The sequence below is a fragment of the Boleophthalmus pectinirostris genome, unplaced genomic scaffold (genome assembly GCF_026225935.1).
Source record: "Boleophthalmus pectinirostris isolate CB_2022bp ecotype Guang Dong unplaced genomic scaffold, ASM2622593v1 HiC_scaffold_6, whole genome shotgun sequence".
Classification (NCBI taxonomy): domain Eukaryota; kingdom Metazoa; phylum Chordata; class Actinopteri; order Gobiiformes; family Gobiidae; genus Boleophthalmus; species Boleophthalmus pectinirostris.
This window is the reverse complement of record NW_026571447.1, coordinates 29337835-29348911: the sequence shown is the minus strand read 5'-3', so window position 1 is coordinate 29348911 and position 11077 is coordinate 29337835. Positions and strand designations below refer to the sequence as shown.

At 36.8% G+C, this 11077-nt stretch overlaps 1 pseudogene; it reads right to left on the bottom strand.

Moving 5' to 3' along the window:
* Window positions 1-1496: 1496 nt before the first annotated feature.
* LOC129411811 (brain-specific angiogenesis inhibitor 1-associated protein 2-like) lies at window positions 1497-10745 on the bottom strand (annotated as a pseudogene).
* Between the last annotated feature and the right edge of the window lie 332 nt (window positions 10746-11077).

Genomic DNA, 11077 nt, shown 5'->3' with positions numbered 1-11077 from the left:
ATATAAAGTCCAGTAGTATTTTCCCGGTAACTACAAAATGTTAAATGTCTTTAACTTCATAAGATCTCTTCATACAGCACAGCGCAAGTGACAGAACACAGTAGTTGTATCTTATTTACAATCACATGATTGCGCCCCCAAAAAAGAGCACTTATCAAATACTTGCATTTAACACTTAAGACTATTGCACAGACTACATCTTTAAGACAAAAATGAAGTGAATTTTTCTCATACCTACAGCATTTGGCGAGGTTTGTCTGTTTCATAAGGCTTTAATGCATTTTTTAAATGTTTTTGTTTTATTTTGCAAAAAACTGGCTAAGAAAAATCACAGCTACCCTTCCCATAGTTTTGCTAGAGGTGCTTCAACACTATAAAAGGTACAGCTGTGAATTAACAGTGTTTAAAGTTGGATGTTTTGTTTTAACCATACAAAAGGTGAATGAATCTAACTTTGCTACCTGTCTGCTGTCTACCCTATTAGATCTACTGCAACACGGTGGCAAAATCCACATACTGATTGCTATTTTTTGACGTGTTATGAACAATGCTGTGAGGTAAAGGATGTAAAAACACTCATTATACTACAGATTTTGGTTTCAACAATAGTGCAGTGCCAGTCAGCCTTGAGGAGACAGTGCGGGCTGCCTGTTTATCAGTGGATATAGTTTTCACATAGACAATAATAAACACTAGAACACATATTATGGGGCAGGGGACAGGTTGGGCTCCTTTAGCTGGTGTGAATCAGTAGATGGTTCAATTAGTAACCAGTTATTACAATTTTACATAAGAGACAATCTCGTAAATCTATAATACAGTGTTCTTATGACGAGGGTAAGCGCCTATGTGCACACCTTGGATAACATGACGTCCTATCTGGATCTGGGACGAGGTCTACTCATTGTTTAGGGATCAGTTTTAAATCTCATATCCTTTGTGTCACCACCTATTCTTACATAATGACAGTAGTAACAAGACAATTATGATTAATTTCAACTAGGGCTGCACAAGATCTTGACAATTTATTTCTATGGCAATATTTATGCTTTAACTGGGTCAAGAACTAAGTATTGCAATAAGGCTATGGCTTTCCATCTGACCTAAATTTATAGTCAGTTTTATTTTTACTAAATGAAAATATTTTAAATTCAAGTTTCGTCATCTACATTTAATTGTAGATTTGTCTTTGTTAAATGTTTATTTGATTAGTAATTACAGGGATATTTCAGCTATATTTTATAACTTACTATATAATAATATTATATTATAATATTGCAAATTTTCCACAGTTTTGCATATTGCATGTTTTTCCTCATGCTGTGCAGCCCTAATTTCAATCCCCTTCAACAAATAAATGGACAAAAGTGGCTCAGTAGCAATAAACAAAATTCACAGTTCAAACTAAGGCCGCTCTGGAAGACCCCTCCAACTTCTGTACATTTTGAGAGATCCCGTTCTATCTTTTTAGTTATTTCCTTTACGTTGTTGCGCCATCAGCAAAGAGTTTTGAGTGCGCCTGATGCGCAAAGCAGTGTTTGCATGGGATACGGAGGCGGAGACACTACCTCCTCTACAACTTGTTCGGGACGAAAGGAAAATGGCTGTAATGGGACTTTCTTCTTTAATATCTGTCCTATTCCCATTGAGGGAAACTTGCTGCGATGAGTAGGGCTCTCTGGGTCACTGTTGCTGCTGTTATTTGCAGATGGATGGCTAAAAGCGGAGTGGGGGTTGAGAGGGTGGAAAGCAGATTTTGGTGGGCTGAATGCAGAACTTCCTGGTGGGCTACCAATGGTGCTGGGTGGGCTACCACTTGTATCAGAGCCCCCACACCAATCTGTAGAGGTGCTCTTTTTGGGTTGTGGGTTGTTGATTAGAACAGGAGGACTTGGGATGGTGGCTTTCTTTAAATAAGAGGAGTCCGGCTGAAAAGCAGAAACATGACGTGGGGGTGACAGTGTCCCGTTGATGAGCTTGTACCAGGGCGCAGGAGGGTTGTCTTCGATTTGCTCAGCTTTGGACAGGGACCCAAAGGAGTGCATGCCGATGGGGGAGGGAGCGGGCGGTGCAGGAACGTTGTGTTCGGGGCTCGTGTTGACTGGAGGAAGAGTGGCCAGACGCCTTCGCTGCTGTGGCTCATTGGGGAAGAGCGGGGTGTATCTCCATGTATTCCATAGAAGAAGAGGCAACGGTACCAGGAGGGGCGAGAGAGGGGAGTTACGATGGCCACCAGTGATTGCCGCAATAGACCTGAGGGTAGATAAAGTAGATATTTGAACTACTCAGTCCAACAAGACATCTTACAGAAGGCTTACTACACTGTTACAGGAATTTGGCTTCAGCTTGTTTGACATACGACACACTGAGGTCCTTTAGAACATGTCTTTTTTGTTGCAAACTTGATGGCATTTTTCTACACATATGTGTAAAATGTGGTAATACTTAAAATGAGTTATAATAATTTTACAATAATCCAACTTATTTTAACAATTCAAATTTGCAAATTTGAGTATCAGTGACTGAACTTTAGAGGATCTAGTATTTTCCTGATTGTTCTATATCCTCTAAGTTACAAACTGGTTTTACTCTAATTGGCATCGGAGCTGGTGGGCGCGCTCCGGCAGTTTGGTCGGCTGAGAACACGACTGTTGCCACGACGACAACTTCTGGGACAGGAGCTCCTTCACCTGATCAGAGGAGGAAAAAAACGTTTGACATTTACACAGACCACCAACAAAATCCTGGTTGGTGGTCTACATAATGACATACTAAGAACAAATTAACTAATAATTCTTCACAAACCTTTTACACTATGTAGGCTACCATTTAATTTAAAATGTGGCCTTCCAAGTATTACCCGACCAAAACCAATCAATCAGTCTAATCTAATAAATGAAAAACTGCACTGCCATGAGACTGCCTGACTCTTTCCTGATCCTGATCAGTCCTTCTGCTGCACTAAGACTACCCAAAGTGCTTAAATTGTGCCTGTTGTAAAGTTTATTGATTGATTGGTTAATTTTCAGTAATCCAAGTCTAAAACAGACCTACACCATTGGTAGATCTTCTAAATAAGTGTAAACTCAAATAAGAACAAAGTATTAGGGCTATTCTAGTCTAAATTAAGCAGACACTAAAACCAGAACTCACGTGTCGTATCACCACAAGCACAAACTTGATTGTGCTTGTAGGCCTATGTAAAAAAAAAATTCTATGGTTTGTTTATTTTAGCTTTGTACAGTTGAGTCACCTTTGAGTGGTAGTTGATGAGTATTTTTGTGACACAGCACTGTCTGTCCACTAAGAAGCAGTATCGCCTCCTTTCCTCCGTCAGTGCCGACCTGTAACCCGTGGCAACCAGAGCGTCCAACTCTCCTTGGCGGCGGCTCATCAGCTCCACGAACTGAAGGCAGAGGTCAGAAACATTACACTGTGAAACCACTGTACCAGCTGAAAATGTACATGAAGTAAAGCTTTTTTTTTTTTGCTGCATTTCAAATAAAATACCTACATGCATGTGACCTATCCTCCTCCAGCTTTTTAACCTAAAAAGTCTCAATCAAAATAATGTTTTTCTTAATGCGTCCTTAATCTAAGTGGTCTTGCATCTCCATAATCCTTGACTCTTATTTGATGAAGTATGAAACTTTCTATTATTTCTATGGAGTCCAGATGAAATACCACCTTCAGAAAACTAAATACTGTACCTTTAACTTACAGAAACTGGTTTTCAACATTAATTGCCTGAACAAGCAACACAGACTTGTAATTCTATGACGTAAAAAAAACCAAACAAAAACATTTTAACTAATCCAAAAAAGATAAATATAGCAAATTCAAGCCATCTAAGGTTATGTCGTAATGTGTTTTTGCAGAAAGTGTAAAGCAAAGTTCACGCTGTGTGGCACAATAGGGTGACCTTTCGTATGGGACACATGATTTACAGTGCAACTAATGGAGTTGGTCTTTTATATGAGACCCGTTATAGCTTACTTTAACACTGCTTAAATCCACTCAGCCTCTTATAGGATTGGTATATTTGTGAATGAACCTTTTGTGCTTTTCTCTGCTTTACTTGTTCTTTGCTAAACTAATCTGCCCTCGTTTAATCACTGTTTTAATCTCTTATACGATGGACAGCTATACATAGATATAACCAGATTGTTTCAGTGGACATGCTGTTGCTTTTGCTTGAATGTTTCAGAATGTGGCATTGAACGTACGTCTAGGTTGTATTCAATTACAGGTTTTGATGAATAGCTTGGAAAACGTGCATTCTTACTTCTATACACAAATCTGACCTGTAACTTGGCCTGGTTGTGACACTACTTTACTAAATGGAGATAAATAGGTTTAATGCCATACTGTGAAACATTCCAGGCACAGCTATACATAGTGCATCTTTAATCTTATGCTGTGTTTTTGCCTTACGGTGAGGTTATAGTTACCTGCATCTCGCGGTCTCCATATTTGTTCGGGTGTCGGCTGGCCTGGCTTTTCCTGCGGAGTTTCTTGAGTTGAGACTGACAACGTTCAATTGACTCTGATTTAGACCTGCGCTCGCCCTGGTACTTCTTCAGTGTTGCCTAAACAGAAAGAGATGTAAAACACATCAATCAATACTCTAATATGAAAACAGTTCATATCAGTTCTGCTATCAAATTTAGAGACTCATTATGCTGCTTTCTGATCTATGTTATAATGTTGATTCCTCATCACAAACACACCTGGAGTTGTGTTTTGTTTCAATCACATGTTTAAAACACAAATTCAAGTTCTTCCCTCAAACAGAAAAGACTCGGTTCCACCCTGTGATGTCATGTGGTAATACAGGAAGTGTTCCGATGTGTTTTTAAACTCCATAGATCTTCACTAGAATCGTTCAAATGATTTCAGCCCTGGAATTGCCAATCTCTACTGAACTAAAGGTAAAATGTAGCTGTTAACTTGAAATCTTGAAATCTACCACTACATGACATCAGAAAGTGGAACAGAGCATTTTGAGCTTTGGAGATGTAGACAAACTAATAATAAAGATTTACTCAAACATGTGTGAATGAAAGAAAACGCAACTTCATGTTGAGGAAGTAACAATATTCTAACATGGCTTAAAGCTCACAAGAGTCAATTTGTGTTATATAGGACCTTTAAAAAAAATAGTGTCAGGTATTTCAGAAATATATTATTACCAACTAATACGCAAAATACAGACATATTTTACACAAAAAAATCAATACATTCATTGTGTTCATCAAAAGCCAATTTAACTTTCAAATAACAACAAAAATAATGTAGAATAGATGAATAACAAAGACATAATACTACTCGTGATAAACAAATGGGCAAAATATCTTTCTTTTTAAACAGCTGTATTGTCTTCATTATATTACATCAGAGTCAAAAAGGTAGTAGGATCTACATAACTTTTATTTTTGCCAACTCCTTTTTGAATATTTGTTATTTTTTTTAACCTTTTTGGGTGTATTCAACACTTCAAGTCACTCACTCAATCAAACTTAACAAACAGCAATAATTAAAAACATAAAATTTTAATAACAGACCAAATAGATTAAACAGGATTTACTCTACAAGGTAAAGTAACTGATGGAGACTTACTGTGAGGTATTTGATGTCCAGCTCCAACTTCTGCTCCAGCTGAGCCAATAGTTCAGAGTGAAACAGCTTCAGCTGTGGAAAAAAACAACAACATTTGTTTATTGACCTTTACTTAACCAGGGTAGTTCTTTTTCTGGTGAGTCTAAACTCCAGAAGGGACCCTATTGTACATGTTTTAGTGGTACAGGAAACCAAAGCACCCAAAAGAAACCCACGCAGGCACAGGTAGAACAAACAAACAAACTCCGCACCACCCCAGAATCAAACCCAGGACCTTCTTGTTGTGAGGCTAGAGTGCTAACAGCTGTGCCACATGCCATCCTTAAAAACATGTGAGTGTTCACAGCAAGCAGGACAAAATACATGAAGAATATCCTCTTGTAACATATTATATGTTACACTATTTTAAAGACCTGATGTCAAAATCTGGTTTATGGTTAATGTCTCTGCAGTCTGTGTCTAACATATGAACTGGCACAAAGTTCAGTGTACACTCTGTTTTCACAATATTGCCAAAATGTAGTGATATCTGCACATAAACAGAAAGCTTGAGGACACTAGATCAAGTAATATTGCCAGATTATAAACAAATTCAACATGTTTTTTGTTTAGATTTTTTTTTTTTTAATAATTGTGCTTCACCCATTAAGTACTTAGTCTCTGTTCTCTGTTTGAAAATAAGAACATTATCAAATTACAGAACATAAACACAACCTATTATAAATATAAAATGTATTATCTTACCACATCTTCCAGCTGCACTTGGATCTGTCTGTGGACTTCTGCCATTTGAAAATAATGTGTCTCCTGTGAAGATTAAATAAGTTTTCTTAATAAAGGATTCCATTGTAGCTTTGGGATGGTTGACTAATTGAAGACCAGAAAGCTTGCAGAAGTTTACATTTTTCTACACAGCAAAAGATTTGTTCTAAATAGCAACATCTTTGTAATTGTGATCAGTTCAGTTCAGCTCAGGACATTTGCCCCTTGCACTGGTACCATAAATGAACCAGGACTAAACCAAATGGAAATCAGTGTTTGAAAAGACCCAGCCTGGTCAAACAGCAAACCAAACCACTCTATAATCAAGGCTATATAGAACTAAACCAGGACTAAGCATAGTCTGTACAGGGTTAACTACAAGAGACTAACCAGGACTAAACCAGGCACAACCAGAACTAACCCAAATGGACTTCAGTGTTTGTTGAGTTTGTGTCAGTCCTGGTCTCACATCACAAACCCAGACTATACAAAATAACTAAACCACGACTATGCATGATCTTTTAATTTGTACTTATACATTTATATAATTATACCTTATTTAACACCTTGACCTGTCTCTTGCTACTTTTATGCTACTTATTTGGAATTTATTATCACCATTTATATTTTTTTACTCTTTGTTATTAAATTATTGTGATGTGTGAGCTACTGTGTCCAAATAATTTCCCTTGTGGATCAATAAAGTTTGTCTAAGTCTAAGTCTAAGTCTGAACCATGATCAGTGCACTATAGTTAAGCTTCCAGAATTACAACAGGACTAGCCTAAGACTAAAACCAGGACTTGGCTGTTGACCTCTTGTTGGACCCAAAGATCTTTTTGCTTGATACATTTCCTGATGGTCTTTCTCATGATTAATGTTTTCTGTTGCATCTTCTTCTGATGACTGCAAGAAAAACGATCATGATCTACTGGCTGAAACTTGAGACACTGACCATTGATCAGTGGATATCAAAAGTCAGACGTTTATACAGTTTAAACAATGGAACTTTTAATGCAGGAGTGTCAAACTCAAATTCACTGAGGGCCAAAAAACTGAGATTAGTTGTGGGCTAAACTAAATATTTATTGAAAAATTTCAACAACATCTGCTGTTGTTTTCTCTTCTTTCGAAATATGTGTTAAACCTTTTCTTATTAAAATAAATGTTTAATAATAGTTTTGCTTAAACATTGAATCCAGAACAATCATAATATAAAATAATAAAACTATTTTAAATAAATAATGTCTCTACAGCCTATCTGTAGTCGGCGGGCCAGCTCTAATACATATTTGATATGATCTCAAAGGCCAAATATAATTATAATGTGGGCCAAATCTGACCCCCGGGCCTGAGTTTTACATGGCTAACATGGTTAACGTCTTAACTACATCTCAAGGTACTTTTGAAAAGAAGTGGGATCCAATTATTGACTTTTTCAAATAAGACACTTATGCCTTATTTTTTATTTATTTATTTTTTATCTATTGTTGTTATTTTTTCTTCTAGAAAAAAGGGGAAAAATAAATAAATAAATATACAAATTGTGTGAGGGCCCGGTCACAGAACACTGTTGATGAGAATTGATTTGAGGCAATAAAAGTTCAAAACCAAAACTACCCCGGATTAGGGTTTGTAAAGGCTATGCAGGCATAAACCAAGACTATACAAAGGAACTAAACCAGGACTAAGCATGCTCTGTAGTGTGGTTTAGAGGTCTAAGCTGTGATCAATGCAGTAGAGTTAAAATTCCAGAACTAAACCAGGTCTAAACCAGGATTTAAACCTGGAATTATCCTGGACTATACCAAGACTAAACCTGGACTAACCCGGATGGACCTCACTGTGTAAAGTCTGCGTAGGCCCTGGTCACACAGCTCATAGTATGCGGTGGTTGGCATGTGGCCCTCTGGCTCCTGCTGCCTCCCCCGCTGTTTGCAGCATTACAATGAGATCATGTGGTGTTGTTAATCTCTCAACAATGACCCCACTCACTCCACTTCCCTCTGTTCACTTTCTCTGGACCCTTCTTGTCTTCATCTCCTGCACTTTTATAAACACACACACACACAATGCTGTCAGCTTCTTCACAGATGCCAGAGTATCGTAAAGAAGACATATAGTGCTTTTATCTGCTATAGAGTGATAATCTATGACACCCATGAATCATTATGTTAGAATTTGGCCATTTTAAGTCTCAATATTGATCTAAGCAGCATATTTTTTTTCATTTGTACTAAAATGACTACATGGCGATGCCAAATCCAGCATGTATTTGTATGCACCAATGACGAAAATAAAACTGAAGAAAGAAGTAAAGAGCAATGTATTGGTGGCGGTGAAAATGGGAGTCAATCAGTGAATGCAATGAATGTCTTGAAGCAGCAGAATTGAAAAAAATAAATTAGTTACTCAAACATGGATGAATGACTCTAAATATTCAAGTATGTAAATGAGAAGGGAAACAACTATAACATGGTTTAAAGCTCTAAAGGTGATTTTGCATAGTAGGTCTCCTTTATCTTTTTTACCTCTTTTTTACCTTTACCTTTTGTTGTAAATACTTGTGTTTAGGGGTGTGCAAAAATATTGAAACATCAATATATCGTATCGTTTAATGTGATGATACAGTATCGATATCGGGGACTGCTGTATCAATATATCGCCAAGAGTATTTTTCTGGTATATTTTACTAAAAAATTTTGTTACAGAGCTATATTTGAAATATATCATATTGAATTGAAAGCTCACTGTATCGAGATATGTAACGTATCGGCAACTTTTTAATGATACCCAGCCCTACTTGTGTTTGTCTGGTAACATTAGTCAGGGTTTAAACCATCTTCAGTCCATGTTTAGTCCTGGCTTAGTTCTGGTGTACCTGCATATACTGTTATATGAACATTCCCATGGTATGTTTGTGTCCCAAAGGTGTCTTGTTGCCAATCTCTTACAAATAAAACAGCGTTCGGTCTATGCATTCACTTACCCAGTTCTTTAGAACCTTGGCTGTCACTGGCCAGTTCCCCAAGTTTTACCAAAGCATCAAAGTAGCCCTTGGCAGCCACTGTGACTCCTGAGAAATACAAGCGTTTGGGATGAGAATCAAACACAAGTTATATACAGGAGAAGGAGAAAAAATACATTACATTTTAACTAACATTTCTTATCATTTACTGAAAAGTTTTCAAACACCTATATAGCAACAGTTTAATTGTAATTAATTGCATAACTGTTAAAAAATTAAGTCAGTGAAGCCTTTGTACATGTGATAAACAAAACTCACTTGTCAAGGTATTTTTATTCAAAGTGAAAAAACATGTACTAGTCTTATTTAAAGGTGCACTACGAATTCTTTCCCTATCAGCTTGTCTCCATGGAATGCTATAGTTTCATGAATGTTCCAGTATGGCATTAAATACACAGTATTTATCTTCCATTTGTTTCATTACAGATGTTTTTTCCTTCTGCATTCTTGCTTTTACTGGGGCCCTGCTTGTGGCCTGCATCTCCAAGGAGACAAGCAAGTGGCCCTCCACCAGAAAGTTACATACTGCAGTTTTAATATTTCAGGTTAGTAATAATAAGGTGCTGTTTAACAAACCTGTCAGGGCTTTCTCGTAGTGTTTCCCCATGATCACAAAGTTCTTTAAACTGGGGTTGAACTGCTCCAAAATCCCCTGAAAAACACAACACGCGAATTTGGGTAGTACAATGAATCAAGATTTAATAGTAATAATAATTATTTCTCAAAACAATTGCAAAAAAGCAATAATAATAAATAAAAGTCTATAAACCAGTACTTTGAAACACAATTGACTCTTGTGAGTTTTCAGTCATGTTATAATGCTGTTACCTCATTAAAAACAGACCTGGAGTTGTGCTTTGTGTCATTCACACATCCTTTATTATTAGTCTGCCTACATTTCCAAAAATCAGAATGCTCTGTTCCACCTTGTTATGTCATAACTAGTTTTCAATTTAAAGCTACTTTTAACCTTTTGTTCAGTAGAGTTTGGCAAGTGTGGGCTGAAATTATCCAAATGATTCTAATGAAGGTGTATGAAGGTTAAAAACACAGTGGAGCACTTCCTGTTTTACCACATGATATCACAAGATTAAACAGCCTAATTAAACAGGATTTGTGTGTTAAACATGTGTGAATGAAACAAAACAAAACTCCAGGCATGTTTTTGATGAGCAAATAACATTATAACAGATCACAAAATAGGGACATATGGCCCCTTTAATTGTGAATATTTACTGAAAATGCAACAAATTACTCAACAAATTCAACCAAAACCAACAGCTGTGTACCTTATAGACATTTTCAGTCATTTTGTTCACTTCTTCAGTCCGAGACATTCTTTCTTCTTATTTTTTCTCCCAAATTCTGCTCAAAAGGTCCAGCCAAGAAGTTTAGGGTTTCAGTTGTTACAAACCTTCAAGATACAGAAAATAAAATGAAGCATAAAACAGTGATATTATGACAAACATTTACTGTGATAGGACTATTGTACATTCAAACTCAAACAAGACACATTTTAACAGGGGCTTGCTGTGTTTTTACTTGGATTGGTCCTCCTGGTTTTATCCTGTTTTAGTCCTGTTTAAGTCTTGGTTTAGCTTTGGAAGGAACACTACTAAGCAAAGCCTCTGAAGTACAGTTTCTAAAGTTTAATCAGTTTCACTGATGT